Source organism: Choloepus didactylus, chromosome 14 (genome assembly GCF_015220235.1).
Source record: "Choloepus didactylus isolate mChoDid1 chromosome 14, mChoDid1.pri, whole genome shotgun sequence".
NCBI classification, from domain to species: domain Eukaryota; kingdom Metazoa; phylum Chordata; class Mammalia; order Pilosa; family Megalonychidae; genus Choloepus; species Choloepus didactylus.
In genome coordinates, this window is record NC_051320.1 from 83,486,034 (window position 1) to 83,503,887 (window position 17,854).

Here is a 17,854-nt window from a genome sequence, read left to right on the forward strand (position 1 = left end):
ATCCGCAAAATAAGGAGTTGGAGTGAGACCTAGGAGTTTCTCAAGTTTGTTTTGACTGGAAAGTTTGGTGATTTTAGCCATCTTCAGTGGGCTATTTGAGAGCCCCCTAATTGTGACCATCTTCTCTTTTTCCTCTTTTCTGCCTATACCTCCATCCATCCATCTGCCATTCCTTCCATCCATCCACCGACCCACCCATCCATCCATCCTTCCATGCATCCATCCATCCTTCCATCCACCCACCCACCCATCCACCCACCCATCCATCCAGCCAGCCATCCACCTACCCATCCATCCACCCATCCATCCATCCATCCATCCATCCATCCATCCACTCACCCACCCACCCTTCCATCCATCCACCCATCCATCCACCCACCCTCCCACCCATCCATCCGTCCATCCATCCATCCATCCATCCATCCATCCATCCATCCACCCACCCTCCCAGCCATCTACCCATCCATCCACCCATCCATCCACCCACCCTCCCACCCATCCATCCGTCCATCCATCCATCCATCCATCCATCCACCCACCCTCCCAGCCATCTACCCATCCATCCATCCATCCATCCACTCACCCACCCACCCACCCATCCATCCATCCACCCATCCATCCACCCACCCATCCATCCACCCATCCTCCCACCCATCCATCCATCCATCCATCCATCCACATTTATAAACCAACCACTCTGGGCCAGACCTTATGCTAAGTCCTGAAGTTACAGAAAAAACTTAAACAGGATTCCTGGCCTTAAGAGCTCACAACCACAAGTAGGAGAAAGATATTGGAATAAAAAAAAGTAAAATCAAATGTAATAAGTGCTGTAATTCCAAAAAGTGCAGCTGCTTTGGGAGCAGCAAAGCAGCCAGCAGACCTCTCCTTAAAATCGCTGCGGTGGTGCCAGGGCAGGCCTGTCTTGGTGCAGCGGGACAGTGCTGATGACCTCAGGAGGCCCCTTTCAGCCTCAGGAATCTGATTCCCAGTTCTCAGTTGCCAGCTCTGCTGGAGAAAGGGGAGGGAAGAAGGAAGGAACTGAGGGGCCGATCAGCCCTCCTGCATGTCGCTGGTTGTGGTACCCACCTCCGCTTCCTGGGGCAGCAGGCTGTGTGTGTGGGAGGCGCAGGGCCATGGCTCAGAGGGCCCAAAGCCCTTGCAGCGGGCTCTGGGGCGGGTGGCTGTGGGCAGAGCCCACCCTCCACAGTGGTGGCGGCTGGCCTGGACAGACTGTCTCTCTGTCCGATTAGTCAGCATCCTGCGGCGAGTGGCAGAGTGGGGCCTGTGTGTCCGACAGCCAGGATGCCCCTCTGCAGAACGAGGCGGCTCAGAGATCCTCAGGGTGACGCTGGCGTTGGGCCTTCCACCCCCATCCCCCGCAAGTGACATTGTGGACAAGGCAGCTTTTCTAATGAGCAGGCTCTGCTTGCCCTGTAGGAGATGAAAGACTGTGTGTAAGAGTGGGTAATTTTGGGTTTTCTTGATGAGAGCAGTTGACATTTGTTCGGACCTCATACACATTTGCAGCACTGCCTTTCATCTCAGCTATCAAAGCCTTGCCCTTCCTTGGCAAGCACCAGGGGTGGGCAGGGCCCCGGGAGCTGAATTGGGTCAAGGTTAAAATGTAAAGGAAAAGGGTAGAACAAACCTCTGAAGACCATGGATGTAATAGTGGAGACAGCAGAGGCAGGTTCTGACTTTCCTGGTTGGGGCCGGGGGGTGGGGGGATGAGCGTCCCATTGACCCTGTTTTCCCTGCACCCAGTGGTGCCATGGAAAGAGATTCACCTTTGGAGTTGGGCAAAACTGGCCGAATTCGCATGCCGAGTTCTCCGGTAACTCACCATGAACACACGGAATCATTTAACCTGAGCCTGTGTCCTCATCTGTCCTTGGGAATGATGGTACCACCAACTTCTGTGAACCTTACAGTGTGTTTTACATCCTGCCTGGAGCTGAGCATTTACTGGCCTCTGTGCCACATTGACCCACGAGGACTGGGGCTTGGGATTTGCATTATTCATCCACATTCCCCATATACCACCAGTATGCAGTAGGTCCCCATCCAGGACTGGCAGAGAGTGGGATGAAGAAAAGACGCTTTCCTTATGCCACCCATATGACTCATCCAACTTTGCCGAGAGAGCGAAAGTTTCTATGCATTTGTGCATGTGTGAGTTAAAAAAGGGTTAGGTTAGAGTACTTGCGTCTCTAAAGCTTGCATTTGTGACACAATGAGCAGATACTCAAGACTTGACTCTAATGGTTAACCTTTTTTTTTTAGTGCAGTTTTATTGAGATATCTTCACACACCGTGCAAACCATCTGTGATAGTTAATCTTATGTGTCAAGTTGGCTGGGTTATGGTGTCCAGTTGTTTGGTCAAACACTGGCCTCAATGTTGCATGAAGGTATGTGGAGATGTGATTAGCATCTGCAGTCAGTTGACTTTGAGTAAAGGCGATGACCCTTGATGATGTGGGGGATAGTCATCCAATCAGCTGGAGGCCTTGAGAGACAAGAACCGAGGATTCCAGGAAACAGAAGAAGTTCAGCTTCTAGATTATACCAAATACTCCTCTCGGAGTTTCCAGCCTGCTGGTGTCCCATGTGGATTTCAGACTCAAGACTTCGGCATCAACCCTTAGTGGAATTTCCAGCCTGCCAACCTGCCCTACAGAGTTGGGACTTGCCAGACCCCATGATCGTGTGGGCCAACTCCTTGAAATAAATCTCTTCCTATGCCACTTAGCCTCCCTGAGCCTGTTTCCCCGGTTCTTGAGTGCTGTTGTGAGGATTAAGTGAAGTGGAACAACACATGTCAATACCCAGGAGGTGCCGTTCACCCTGGCACCGCTGCCTGCAGCTGGGATGGTTGAAGCTGGCAGCGACACCAGCCTTCCTCCTCTGCTACATCAGTGGAGATGCTCCTTGCCTGGTTCAGGGAAGCATCTTCCCTCAGCCAAGCCAGAGGGGCTTTGGTTTGTCTTTTAAAGCCACATCCCGCTGCTGCTAGACCTTTTTGCACGCCGAGGAGCTGAAAGTTCCCCAGGCCCTTCTCTGATGCTGAATTATTGCAAGAAACAGGGAGGTGACTTCTCTCACCAGGGGATGCCGGTAACAAAGCCATTTCTTCTCGACCCTGTAGTGGGGGAAGTTCTTTACTTAGCCTCCACTGTGTCAGTTTGACGGGGTTTCGTGGGGGCGTATTGGAGATTGAGCACTTCTCCTGGCGTTTGTGGGATGGTGGGGATCACCTCACACGTGTCCTGCAGCCTGAGGAGGGCCCTGAACTGGGGTTCTAACCCCTCCCCCGAGCATCCACCCCCGGGCTCTGCTGGAGACTGGGGCATGGGGCAGTGCAAAGGGTATTGGTCCGAGAGCCCTACCTGGCCTCTGTCCTGGGCTTTCACCCGCTCTCTGCCTCACCTGTTCCAGGTGTGGGTTGGTCTTTCTGGGTCCCAGGGTGCAGGTGTCCTGGGGGACTCTGGGAAGCACAGAACGTGGAAGGAAAACCCCAAGGCCTCTCCTGTAGGCCCTCCATCCCATTTGCAAGTTTTCCTTCCATTTCTTGCTGCTTTGTTCCAACAGTCTTGGGATTCTCCTGAATCTTATCCCATTTGCAGGAAGGCAGCAGCAGGCAGCCAGAACTTCCTGTCCAATCACTGAATATAAAAAAGCATCTATTGACCGGATTAAGTCCGAACCATTAGCCTGACACATATGGCTTTTCACTCTTCCCTCAACCTCGTCTCTTGCCACCCCCCACTTGCAGTTTATGCTCCAGACGTGCAGAAGTTGAGGGGTCCTCCGTATCTGTTCCCCAGCAGGTAGGAGATTGCACAGGGAAGCAAAAGTCACCATGACAAATTTCAGAACATGAAAATATGCACTAATAAATACATTACTGACATCCAGCCCTCCGACGATAATCCGTCATTTACTGATCGCCAGCCGTTGTAAACATCCATCAGTACAGTGCAAGAATAGCAGAAAATCTTAACTGACCTCCATTTAGCTCACTTGCTGGACTAACCGAGCTTGCCCATTCCATTTGTAAAGCAAACTGACTGGGGCCCAAGGCTCCCTGAAGGGTTGGGGCTGGTGGGCCACTCAGAAGTCCAGTTAGCTTGGTTCGAAGCTTTGTCCTGCCCCTTACTAGCTGTGTGACCTTAGGCAGGTTAATTAACTTCTCTGTGTCAATATACTTTATCTGGAAAATCACATTAAGAATAGTACCTACCTTCTAAGGTGGTTATGAGAATTAAATGAGTTAATACATGTAAAGGCTTAGAACAGTATTTCCTGGCTCATTTCATGTTGGCTTTCAATAGTGATGTGGCCGTAAAGTATGTTACCACCAGTTGATTTGTGTGCTTGCCAAAAGTTGAACTGGTAATTCAGTATTACACAAACTGATGAAAATTGAGGGTAAAAAGTGAGTTTTTCCATGAAAACTAAGTTTAATACTTTGGAAAGAACAGATAATGCTGATTTGCGAAAAAAATTGTCACCCAATTATGCAAGGGCAAAACTGTTGTAAAAAAAAATAGGAAAAACGGTAAGACTCTTTAAGGAGTCTGACTTCATATGCTTTGCAGGTGAATAACTTCTGTACTACTTTAAGGAAATTGCCATTGGAAATTGTAGATGCTGAATTATGAGTGTGGATTTTGCAAGAAGGACAATTTGCATCTCCAGCCGGTGGACCAAATAAAAAGACCTTGACTCTGCCTTTTTGTCTGCTAATAAATGTGCACCCACAATGAAATATTTAAGTATGTGTCCTTATGGTTGCTCAGTTTTTCAATCAATTAACAGTGGCAGAGGTTGCTAACAGGGCTTGTTCTCTTCAGGGCACATCAATTGTCGAAAATTGATATTGGGTGAATTTCAGGTTTCCTGAAGTTTGCAGAGGTGCTATTGAGGGCTTCTTGAATCACATGCATTTATGGAACTCCTCCTGTATGCCAGGCACTTACCTGGGAGCTGAGGATATAGCAAGTGGTGAGCAAGGTGGATGCCAGTCCCCACCCTGGGGGGACCTCACCTCCTAGTGGGGGAAAGCAAACTGCCAGTGAAATATTTTGGGCAGGGAAGAGACCCCCCAAGTGCTGTGGGGCTGGGATGGGGGGAAGTGAGATGGGGGGAGTGGGGAAGGTGTTGCCGGATCTGGTAGGAATCATTTCACAGCGAGAGAAGAGAAGTAAAAGATGACGACTCTCTAGGCAAATCCAAAGAAAACGATTTAAAAATTTAAAAAAATTGTGAGAGGCTTTGGGAAAATTTACGCATCTCTGAAGGGACTCTTGCACAATGACCTTTTTTTTTTGACTAAGGGTGAAATGAAGGAAGTTTATATTTTGTCAGAGTCATCCTTTGTTCAACCTAACAATCAGAGCACAGTTTAAAATTACAACTTCCAATTTAAGGCTAAGAGAGAAAAACCTTATTTTCATAATTCGTTGTTTCTTTTTTCAAGATAAAGTTCCCTGAGGAGGGCCAGCAGGAGGGACGGGAGTCAGCATCACAGCCAGGTGGGGGGCGAGGAGGGATGAGAAGCAGGTGGCGGCGGTTTTTCAGGAAACTGAAACACACACACACACACACACACACACACCTTACTGACCCTTATTATAAGTGGATTCACTGTGGGTGGCTGTTTGTCCAGGACAACAAGATCCTCTTCTCCCTCCAGTTTTCCACACCTGCCGCGCAGTTTCGCGTCCCCAGGATTTTGCTCATGCTGTTCCTTCTTCTTAGACTGCTTTTCCCGGTCTTATCTGTACCTCCCTGCGAGCTACCGCCTTGCCTCCCTCACTGTGTTCACCAGAGAGTTAGGAGAACTCCCTGAGGATGGAGGTCACCCTGGCTCGTTCACCCTTGTCCCCTGGCTCAGCGCTGCCCTCCGTGGTGGGAAGGGGAGAGGGACGGGCGGGCTTCTGGAGGGGCGAGGCCGGGCCAGAGTCTCTCTTCCTGACTGATCACGGACCCGCCCTCTGCCTCTACTTCTGGATGCAACTGGCAGAAACTCCTGGGATGATTGGGAATGGCAAAGCTCTGACGAGATGCAGCAGGCAATCTGATGCCTGGGCACTAGGTGCTTTCAGAGGTACCTGGGCCCCAAAAGTCTCCAGGGGTCACAGGGCTGGGGGAAATACTAGTGCTTCTCTTCCACCTTGCCTTTACCAGCCACCCCATGCAGCTCCCGGCATGTGCTCTCAGCAGCATTTTGTGGTTTACAAAGACCATTTCCTCACCCTATCTTGTTTAATCTCATTTGCTGATTAGGCAGCTGAGGACAAATGACAGGAGTTGCTCAAGGTCACAGCCAAGCAAGGAGTAGGAGCTCGGATGCAGAAAGCAGGTGGGGGCAGTCACCTTTACAACCACAATAGTAATAGCTAACGCAGTATTAGGTGCTTTAAAGTACCATCTTATTTAATCCTTGCAGGTGACCCTGTGAGGCAGGTGGGGCTTTTAATCATGCTTTGCAGCAGGGATGGGGGCCATGGGTGACACGGAGGTAGAGCCTGCTACTGTCACACAGCTGATAAAAACAATGAGGCCAGGATGCAAGGCTGTGAGTTGGGATCCAAGCACTTGAATTCTTAACTTCCTCCCTCCATGTGACGTGTTCAGAATGGGGGCCTGGCATAGGCCTGGCCCTGAGCATGCCTCGACAATGACCGATTTCAGGGAGGCCCGGCAGGCATCCCTAGTCTACACAAGTGCCCCTCACTGCCCCAGTTTGGATCCCTCCCTGCCCCCCTTTCTGTGCAAAATCTCTTGCTGGAATAGATGCACGGTGGGTCCTAGGAAAGAAGCCATCTCCCACACAGCATCCCACAGTCTCAGGGCCTGCTCATGGCACATAGGAGCAGACGACACCCGCCAGCTTTGGGCAGGGAGGGCTATTTTGTCTTATCCCACGTAGGAGCTGGGAAGAGGAGACTAAACACAGGAGCCTCTCCTCCTAACCCAGGGCCTGTTGAGGAGGAGGCAGCCCTGGCTGCAGAATAAAAGGGGGGAAGGTGAAGGCTGGAGACCAGGTAACCACGGCCCCACGGCTCCACGGCCCCACGCTGTGCCTCCCCTGTGTTTTATAATCAGCTGTCATTTCAGTATTGCCTTGCATCAGGCTTCACAACTACAGATTGAATATTAAACAAACACTGACTGCTTTATAAATATTTAACTCCCACTGTTTAGGAACTGCTCCGGGCAGGAGACAAAATAAGAGTCCCCGGCTGTCTGCTGCAGGGCCCGCTGTTGCGGTGTTAGGGTTGGGGTTTAGAGTTTGGGGGAGGGGGTTGACTATTCTGAAAGCCTTTCAGCTTTCAGCGGGTGGCGTCTTCCCCCTTTTGGGAGGGGTGTCTGGGGGCACACGTCTGTGGGTTCACGTTGTTGTTCAGGGCTAGCACACCCTGTTCCAGAAGCCACCGACTAAATGTCTCTAGGTTTCTATACAGTAGCTGGGAGCCATCTTTGATGGTGTGTCTTTCTTTCCCATGATGGCAATGTCATATACATACGTATATATATGCATATGACGATTGTGTATATACATACACAGATTTAAGGAGATACAATTCACATTTCACCTACTTAAAGTGTATGGTGCAGTGGGTTTTAGTATGTTCACAGAGTTATGCAGCCATCACCACAGTCAATTTTAGAGCATTTTGTCACACCAAAAAGAAACCCCGTATCCATTAGCAGTTGCTTCTTATTCCCCTTAACTTCCCCAGCCCCTGAAAACCACCGGTCTACTTTCCGTCTCTATGGATTTGCCTATTCTGGCTATCTCATATAAATGGAATCATATTTTATGTGGTCTTTGTATCTGGCTCCTTTCACTTAAGATAATGTTTGCAAGGTTCACTTATGTTGTGTCAGTACTTCATTCTTTTTTTATGGCTGAGTAGGATTCCATTGTATGGGTTTGCCAGATTTTGTTTAGCCGTTCATCAGTTGACAGGCATTTGGGGCAGCAAAACTTTTTTGTTGAAAAAAATCAAGATATGGCTGATACAATGTTATGTGATTAAGGCAATATTCGAGAGACAAGAGCCTCCCCCATCTTGGAAATGGTTCTGGGAGGTTATCTTTCAGCATGTGGTGGATGTTAAAATGCGTTCAGCTTTTATTTAGCACTGACTGTATCCCAGGCACTGTGACAGAGCCTGTGCATTAATTCTCTGAAATTATCTGATTATGTAATTATGTGAATGGCTCTACTCACTGATCATAGGCCTTCCTGTGGTTTAGACTTTTTTGGGTGTTGGGGGGGCGGTGGCTAGGAATGAGAGACCAAGTTTGTGTTTTTTGGGCTGTTGCACTGGATTTCAGTTGCTGACTTTCTTTTAGGATCGGGAAGCATAGAAGGGGTGAGACGCTCCCAAGTACCCTGTTCCATCTGTGTGGCTCTCCTCTCCTCAGGGTTGTTGTTTTCCCATCCTGGGGCTGCCGTCAGAGTCCAGATGTTTCCAGCATCCATTTGCAAAGCTGATTCAGCTCAGCCAGGGTCTCTGGCTTAGGCCAGCAGGCTCTGCAGGAAATGTTAAAAAATGGGGACCGTTATCATTCCTGGTCATCTCGTAGTCACTTAATTGTGACTCATTGTGGTGGGTGCAGTGGGGGCCTTGCCCTGTGTCCCCTTTACTGAACCAGCACTCTCACCCCAGCTGCAGAGAGCACTGGCTGCTCAGCTTCACGGAACCCCCTTCTCTGGAGTTTTGCCTTTGTCAGACGGGAGCTGCCTCATCCAGGAAGCTGACCCCACACCCCCACCTCCACTGATGCGGGTACAAAAGGCCCTCGGGCCCCTTGCTTCAAGGTGGGGTCCTTCATGTTCCCGAGACCCTGTGGGGTCAGGCGGAGGCTGATCCAGCGGAGACCACAACCTTGCCCCTCTCCTGTCCTGCCCTGCAACCCTCCCTCCCCGTCCCTCGAGCACACTCCTGGTAATCACACACGCAGGAGTCCCCACCTCAGGATCTGTATGTGGGGAGCCCACCCCAAGACACTCCCTGGTCCCAATTCCCCTTTTCCTCAATCTCCTCTGACAGTGTTTATGGCTTGGAGAGTGTCTGCTGGCTGTCTGTCTTTCCTTCCACTTTTGTTCCAGGAAGAGTAGAACTTCCTGGGTTGGCGCTCTGAGTGTTTTGTTTTGTTGGTTTTGGTCTCACATCTTTTCAGGCTAATCAGACACTAGGAAAAGTCTGCGTTGAATCACAGTCCTGGCACCCTTCCACTCCCTCCTTCCCTCTCTCCCTCCCCTTCCTTTTTCCTTTTTTCCCTCCTTTCATTCCCCTTGAGCAGCATCTCTTGTGTTGACCATGACCTCAGCAGAAAGAAAAAGGTATTTGGGTAGTCAGTGTGGAAAACTCAGTAGCCTTGGACCGGACAGCCCAGGGTTCTAGTCCAGCCCCTGCCATTCCGTAGCCAGGGACTCCTGGTAGATGTAGGAGTAGCTATGGGAGACCCCAGCTGTGGCTGCTCACCTGGGGGATTGGACAGGAAGCCGGGTTCCTCAGCCCTGTTAGGGACCAGGAATAACTTGGGCAGGTGGGGTAGCACACTGATGGCCCCAGGGTCGGGGCCCAGTCCACGGAGGCTGGGACACGTCCACAGGAACTCCTGGAGCCCTCACCCACTCTGGGCTTCTCCTCTTCAGCCGCTGTTGTCCAATCTGTCCTGGCCCCTTTCTGGTCTCAACGCTTTTGCTCACATTGTGCTTTCTTCCTGAGTTGTTCTTCCTGTTGTCCTGGACACGTCAAGGCAGACAGGTAGATATGTAGGTAGGTAAGTCGGAAGGTAGATAGATGGGATAATACAACAAATGTGGCAAAATGCTAACAGTTGGTAAATCTGGGCATCTGGCTGGGCGGTATGCTGGAGTTCTGTGGGTCGTTTCTGTATTGTTTGCAACTTTCCTGTAATAAAATCTGAAATTTAATTATGAAAATTTCAAAATAAAAAAAATAAAACCCATTGAAAACAAAGTTCAAATATCACCTCCTCCATGAAGCCCTCGTGGATGCCTTTCGGGCAGGACTGATACTTCCCTAGTGTAGTACTACTTGCCCGAGAGTATGCGATCTGTGGGGCCAATCTCACTAGATTGCCGTTTTCTTGACAGTGGGGTGTGTGTAGCGGGTATGATGCAGTAGGAGGGTGTGTTCTGGAGTCAGATCTGCATTGGGATTCTGGCCACGCGTCCCCAGACTTCCTGGGGAAGCGGTGCCTCCCACCCACCATCAGAACCCTGTGCACGTGATAGGTGCCCTGTCAGCAGCGGTTCTTTTTGGTACCTGGCACCCTCGGAATCGGCTGGCAGTTTGAAGCACAAGCAAATATGGAACAAGCACGTGAAATTACATAAATGCAGAAATGCATAAGTCAATGCGAAGCTAAGGGTTAAACATCGTCAAAGATTTTGTATGTCATTGGTGTGTGCAGGGGCCACCCCCTGTTACCTGCCCACCCTCCTCCACTCCTGCCGGAGAGCTGAGTTAAAGGAGGATGCAGAGGACCGTCAGGTGAAAGCTGGGACCTCGTCTCGATTCCGAGGAGCTTTGCGCCTCAAGGTCAGCCGCGTGGGAGTTCACAGTCACCCCCCGCCACTCCCCAGGCCTGCCGAAGGGTTCAGTGGGCAACGGGGGGTGCGGGCGACTGGTCACTTCTGATCTTCCGTCTGTCTCTCCCCCGTCCTCCGCTGTCCCTGGCTGTCCTCCTCCTCGCTTTGAAGGGACACAGTGCTCGCTCAGCCTGGCCCTCTGCGGTGGCTGCGGGGAGACCCAGAGAATCAGCTCATGCCCGTGGCAGCCCTCCAAGCACAGCAGGGCTCGGCTGACCTTTAAATAGACGGGCCCTGGGCCACGGGGTTCCTGGAAGTTTGAAGAAAGTTGGCCTTTCAAGTGATGCGACTTCCAACCTCAGGAAAGATCCGTGTGTTTGCAAAAGCCGTAATTTACTGCTGCTTTTGCACTTCATTATATGTGGCCATGCAGCCGATGGGAGCCAGCGTGCCAGGGTTAGGAGGGGAAAATCCTCAAGTATTTTAATACACCCCTACTTAGAAGCAAGATAAACATACGTATTGTGCTCTGTGACCAAGGCAGAGGGTGGGAAAGGGAGAGGCCTGGGATTGCATGTAAGAGGTCTTTTTAAGTTGAACTCTGAGGTTTTTTTCCTTTGTTTTCTAATTTTTTTTTGTTTGTAAGCAAAGCTGGCATAAGTGAATGAGGGCAGGGTCCACACAACTTTAGAAGCTGTAGTCTGTCCCCAGGCAGGCTGAGGGCTCAGACTCTCCCTGAATCGTAAACTGCCCTCCCCCGGCTTGCCAACCCGATTAACAGTTATTGAGTGAAGCTTGTCATCATAGTTCACTTAGATGGTTTACTTTCTTCTGGGAAAATTTCCCCCCCACTTTAGCTTTGAAATTAGAATCTAATCATGAGAAATATTGGACAGACCCAAATTAACTGATATGCTTCAAAATAACAGTGCTGTATTCTTCAAAAATGTCAAGTTCATGAGAGTTAAGGAAAGATTGGGGAGCGTTTTCGGACTGAAGGAGACTAAGGAGTTGGGGTGGCTAAATGTGGTGCTTCATTCTGGACAACTGGTAAAACTTGAGTGGGGTCGGGGAAGTAGATGTTACGTCTGACACTGGTGGTGGGATGAGGTTCTATGGGTGAATGTTTTAGAAACATGCACCAAAGTATTCCAGCGGACAGAGCACCCTCTCAGCCACTTGTCTCACATGGTGTAGGAAAACATGATTTGTACTGTACTTCCAACTAAGTTTGTGATCATTTCAACATAAAAAATTAATAACAATTCAACTAACCAGTGAATTTAGGGTGGCAAAACCTTTCATCGACGAGTGCGACAGACCTGAGTTTGACTTCTGACTCTTTAAGCTACTTACGGTTTGACTTTAACCAGGAAAATTAACCTCTTTGTGCTTCTGTTGCCTCATTTTTCCAAACAGAGGCTGTGATGTGGAGAAATTGGAACTCTTGTGCATTGCTGGTGGGAATGTAAAATGGTGCAGCTGCTGCCGAAATCAATTTTGCTGTTCCTGAAAAAGTTAAACATATAATTACTGTACGACCCAGCAATTCCGCTCCTAGACATATACCAAAAGAATTGAAATTAGGAACCTAAACACATACTTGACTACCAATGTTCATAGCGGTCTAATTCACGAGAGCCAAAAAGCAGAAACAACCCAAATGTCCATCAGCAGATAAATGCCTAAACAAAATTATGATATACCCATACAATGGAGTATTATCCAGTCATGAAAAGGAATGAAGTTCTGATTAATGCTACGACATGAATGAACCTTAAAAACATTATGCTAAGTGTTTCAGAAATGAGTTGGCTTTTTCAATGGGGTTTCACTAGTTTACAAATTTCAGTTCTAAGTCCATGAAAATGTCCAAATTAAGGCATCAAGAGGAAGATACCTTCTGTGAGGGAAGGCTGGTAGCATTTGGGTTTCCTCTGTCACATGGGAAGGCACATGGTGGCTTCTCTCTTGGGCCTGAGTTTCAAAATGGCTCTCTCAGTTTATGTGGGTCCTTCTTGCTTCTCCTGGGGTGTTTTCTTTCTAAGCTCTCTCTCTCTGTGATCTCTCTTAAAGGACTCCAGTAAAGGATTAAGACCCACCTCGAATTGTGTGGGTCACATCTCCATGGAAACACCCCAGTCAGAAGGCCCCACCCACAATATGTCTGCACCCATGAGAATGTGGCATTTTCTGGGGTACATAACAGTTCCAAACCAGTACACTAAGCAAAATAAGCCAGGCCCAAAAGTGCATATATTGTGTGATTCCACTTACATAAATGATCAAAAATTAGCAAATTCATAGAGACAGAAAGTAGATTAGAGGTTAACAGGGAGGGAGGTGGGTTACTTAATGGGTACAGAGTTTCTGTTGGGGTGATGAAAAAATTTTGGTAATGGATAGTGGTGATGGTAGCACAACATTGTAAGTTTAATTAATGCTGAATTATACACTTAAAATGGTAAAAATGGCAAATTTTATCGTATGTATAATATAAAACCACAATAAAATTTTAAAAAGAATCCGATTAGAAAATAGGCACAAGCTATGAAGAAACATTTTACCAAGGAAGATATATGGACGTCAGATAAGCACAGGAAAAGATGCTCAACATCATTAGTCATTAGGGAAATGCAAAAATTAAAAAAAAACAAAAACAAAAAAAGAAAAAACAAAAGCAAAGGGGTGTGTGTGTGTAAACATCTCCCTCCAAGGGTGGTTGTGAGTGGGGGGTGGCACAGTGAATGGTGGGGCCCTAGCTGTGAGCCCTGGGGCCTGGTAGCTCTCACCCTTCCTGTGCACCTCCCTGGTGACATGTACCACGTATGTGCAGAGGGATGGATGGATGTACAGATGCCCGAGCACTCACTCGTAGCATATTCTTTCTGCCTTAATCCCTGCCTCCTGGGCCATAACTGTGAGAGTTGTATCAGAAAGAATTGTCAGATTTTGTTGAAAGTGACTATTATCTTCCCATGTCTCCAGCAAAAATTCAGTGTCTTCTTTCCTGGCCTCTGTCCTCCACTGGCGGCTTCGGGGGTGGGGGTCCAGCTTTGTTTCTACACTGCCCGGAGGAAGTGACTCTCCACGCATCTGCACAGACTCCACCCAGGCCTGACCCCAGGCTCCAGGATGCTGCCTTTCACTCATGATTTTGTTCCTAGTTTGAGGGGTGGGGACGATGTTTATATCCCCAGCATGCTGCTTGGCACATCCCAGAAAGCTCATTTTGTGGGAAGCGTTTTTCTGAGCACTGTACGTGGATGATCCCACTTCATCCTCGGTGTCCCTGGGACCCAGGTGCAAGTGTTACCCTGCTTGGCAAACAAGGCAGCCAAAGCACAGAGCAGTTGAGCATCTTGCCTAAATCGCACAGCCGGGAAGTGGTGGAGCCAGAATACAGAGGGATGGATGCTCCAGAGCTCCAGGCTCACCACCCAGCCATACTTCCCTCAGTGGATGTGAGCTGAAGGTACCACGTCTTCCGAGACCTCTGAGTCAGTTCCACTCAGCCCTGAGCCACGCCAAAGCTCTGGCCCAGACTTGGCTGCGCCACTCACATAAAGCCAGTGTTTACGCGGGTAGAGGTGCTCACCAGATGTGTTTGCCAATCCCCAAATACGGTCATGGCCAGAAAGTGAGAGGGGGCGCCTGTTATGTAAGGCGCTGCGGCCGGTCCCCAGACAATGTGCCTTCCTCGCCGGGCAGTGTATAACTGCACAACAACTGGTTACTCATTTCCTCTGGAAAGCTTGGCAGGGCTGCTTCGCGGTTTCCTCCTCCTGCCACATCCCCGTGCTTCCTTTATCGAATTCCCTGTGGATTCCGCGAACACCACTGCGGAGTGGCTGGCCCTTTGGTCACAGACGGGAAGGTGCATGAGGCATGGGCCCTGCCTCATTGCTGGGAACGGGCATGAACTCTTGTCCGTGTGCCGAAATTGCAGCCCAGAGGCAAGCAGGCGCCTGGCCTCGGGTGCAAGGAGACCTTGGTGGGGTGGGCGCAGGGCGTGGGTCAAGTGGACTTGCTTCTTCTGCTTCCTCCTTCCTCATCGGTGTGCGTGGAGCAGCACCACCTCCTTCCGCTCTCTGCTCCGCTCCTGGCAGAGGGATGAATGAATGAAGGGCTCTGCCGGGAAGCACACGACAATGTTTGTTGCCTGAGTTTTCTTCCTGTCCTGTGTGCAAGACTTCGAAGGCGAACACTCAGGGACACGCGCCCTCCTCTACCCCTGCCCCCCATCCTGCACCCTCTTTATCGCCCTCTGCACATGAGCCGCCTGGCACTGGGCTGCTGATCGACTCTGTGCGGATGAGTTCTTTGCCGATGCTGTACCTGATGAACATCTGCACAGTTGCCTCACGAGCCTCTGTCCAAGGCCCCTTCTTCCATCGCCAATTAAAATAATCACACACATATCTATCTCGGTAAGTGGACAGCTACATATAGATCTGTCTATATATGCACACATGCACACACACGCACATCTCTGATACATATGGGGTTTTGTGCAGGGTTATCTGCACATGTAATATTTCTTTTTCCGTTTGACAAGCAATACAAATGTTACCAGGAGTTAGGGGGTTTATCGATAGGTTTGGACCTCAGTTTGTAGTTCTTTTCATGGGTTGTTTTGTCTTCCCAACAACCCCAAAGTGTTATTGTTATTTCCATGTTACAGATGAGAAGTAATTGTGTAACTCAGTTCTGCTAATATTTATCAAGTGCTTACACAGGCAGTACTGGGTCTTGGGTTTAGAAAGAGGACTTGGCGCCGGTCTGCACTTCTCCACAGAGTGACACAAATTCCAGGCATATAATAATCCTTGCAGGGACCCCCCTGTTGTGTGCAGGGGTTGGAGACACAGAGTGTGAGGCCCAGGCCGGATGAGGGTCTCCCTCGGTGTGATGGGGGGCAGACCCTAAAGACCTTTGCCTGGAGGCCGATGCTGTTCCAATTTGAGTAGCTGGCTGTGTTTTGGGGAGCAGGCAGTTGCTTCCCAGTGCAGTGTAAGAGCCTGGACCTGGGAGCCAGGCAGAGCTGGGTGGGAATCCTGACTCTACTGCTTTCTGGTCTGAGTGACTTCGGCCAGGTTTGCTCAGCTTCTCTAGGTCCTGAGTTCTTCATCCAGGAGATGGGAATGCTTGTCTGGGTCTCAGGTGAGAGGTCAGATGAGATGGGCATGGAAGTGTCTAGTGAGGTGCGGAGACTGGAGCAGCTGTCAGTTAGCCGTGGCTGGGAACATTGCTCAGAAGTCAGTGTATTGGTCACAGAGATTGTAAACTCAGCCACAGGGTACAGCATCGAGCCCCTTTCCCTGCTTGGTGGGGTCCCCTTTGCCCCAGTCTTGGCTGTCGGTTGAAGGTGTTAGAGAAAGTGTCACTTGTGTTTGCAGACGGGCAGAGAAGCTTCCATCTCTGGTTGGTCATTTCCCTAAGTGGAGGTGGATCTGTGATGTTTCAGGATGGACCCTGCTATTCAATCATTTAACACAAAGTTACAGAACACCTGCTCTGCCCCCAGTACCTGCTTGGCAGAGGGCGTTTAACAGACAGTCCCTCCCCATCTTCAAGAAGCTGCTGGTCCAGTGGGGGTGGAGGGGAGAGCCCACGGAGAGAGCCGGCTCCTTGCACCCTCTCCCGGGCCTCTTCCTCCCCAGGAAGGCCTGGGTTCTGGGGGGCAGGAGGTCATCTGACAGTTCCTCAGTGTTCCTTGGAGTGGACATGCCCAAGTCAGTGGAGGGAGAGATGACCAGCCTTTGCTTAGGGCCACCATGAATGGTCTTTGACCAGGAAAGTGTAAATGGAAATAGTTACCCCACTTCTGAGATTGCAGATTCCAGACCTACTCTTTGATTCAGGGCTGCCTCCCTTAGCTCTGTATAGTGTTTGGGTTACCAGTTCCCTAAACAGCTTTCCCACAGAACTAAGGCTTTGTTCCCTGGGATAAGGACCTACCTGGGAGGTGCTGGGGGAGTTGAGAAGCTGCTAAGTCCTTGACATTTTAGTCTTCAGAGTTTCCTGGAGAGCTGGAGCCAGGGGGGACTCATAATTCCTTATGCCCTCTGGATTTGGGTGCTCCTGGGGCCAGATGGACCTGGGATAAAAACCAATTGAAGAGTTTTGTTTTGTTTTAATTGCTGCACCTGGATGCCCTAGTATCCATCCAGGCCCTCCCAAGTTTTCCTTTTTTTTTTTTTTTTTTCTAAGACTCTCTTCTTTCTGGAAGGAAGAAAACAGCACACTTTACCTGCTTCCTGGTGCACACAGTAGGGTGTTTGTAGACTACTGTCTGTTTTTGGAGATAAATATTGCCTCTTTAGAGAGTCCAGGTCTCTCTGTCAATTTGTCTGTCTGCCTGTCCCTCTTTTCTTCCCTAAGTGCACTGGGGTGGGTGTTTTCGTCCATCAGCAATCAGGCACCCCTGTCCAGAGCAGGCGTGGTTGTGACCCCCTTGGCAGAGCTCTGAGAGCTGCCGTCCCTGGCCCAAGGTCACACAGCTGGTAAATGTCCGAGCTGCATTGCCCCAGCAGCTGGTCCAAGACCAGGGGACGGTGAGGTGTGCGTGGCCCAGTGGCTCGGAGCACGGTTCTCGTTGCACAGCTGGGGAGGGCACTCAAGTTTGCTGAACCTCAGTTTTCTTACCTGTAAAATGGGATGATAACAGGACCTACCCCAAAGGGTCACTGCGAACTTTGATCGAGGCCGGTTCCTCCGTGTGGCATTTAGAACAGTGACAAGCATGCACTGCGTGCTCCGGCTATCTTGGTTTTTGTGACAGCTGTGGTTTGGGTAGGTCGGGCCAAGAGCTGGGGTGACTAACCGGTGACCCAAGGATTCCCATAGGCTGGGAATGAGAAGCTGGTCAGGGGTGGCCTGCTGGCTGCGTGGGTGGGGGTCCAGGTGAGCAGAAGGGGGAGGTAAGAGGAGGGCAGCCCAGCGGTCCCTCTCAGCAGAACTGGAGCCCCGAAGTGCCAGGCTAGAACCCTCCTTGTTCTGAGGAGGTGCACCCCGCCCTGTCAGCCGCTTCTTTGCTTTGATGGTCTCTTTCAGGAAGGCAGGCTGGGCTGGGTGTGGTTCCTGCTTCCTCTGGTGACACTTGCCTTGCCCTGAACCTGGCTCACTTTTGGCTCTGCACCTCCTTCTGGTCTTTGGCACGGGCCGGGCCTCCAGGTCCTGGCCTTGGAGATGTCCCCGCCTTCCCACCATGACTGTCCATCCTCGAAGGCTGGTGCAGGCAGTGGACACTGCCGAGCCCCTGCAGTGT

At 50.2% G+C, this 17,854-nt stretch overlaps 1 long non-coding RNA gene across 5 annotated transcripts; it reads right to left on the reverse strand.

The window, feature by feature from the left end:
* Window positions 1-777: 777 nt before the first annotated feature.
* Window positions 778-17,586, reverse strand: LOC119509203. Of its 5 annotated transcripts, none has more exons than XR_005211650.1 (7): window positions 17,233-17,586; window positions 16,546-16,684; window positions 11,941-12,093; window positions 10,484-10,792; window positions 9,509-9,940; window positions 8,412-8,553; window positions 778-1,434 (listed from the first exon to the last, which is right to left on the reverse strand). It is a non-coding gene; the product is annotated as an uncharacterized LOC119509203 (long non-coding RNA). The 5 variants fall into 5 exon arrangements; XR_005211648.1 differs by lacking the exon at window positions 778-1,434 and adding an exon at window positions 2,261-5,055; XR_005211647.1 differs by lacking the exon at window positions 778-1,434 and adding an exon at window positions 2,261-3,144 and having other exon boundaries at window positions 3,392-8,553.
* Between the last annotated feature and the right edge of the window lie 268 nt (window positions 17,587-17,854).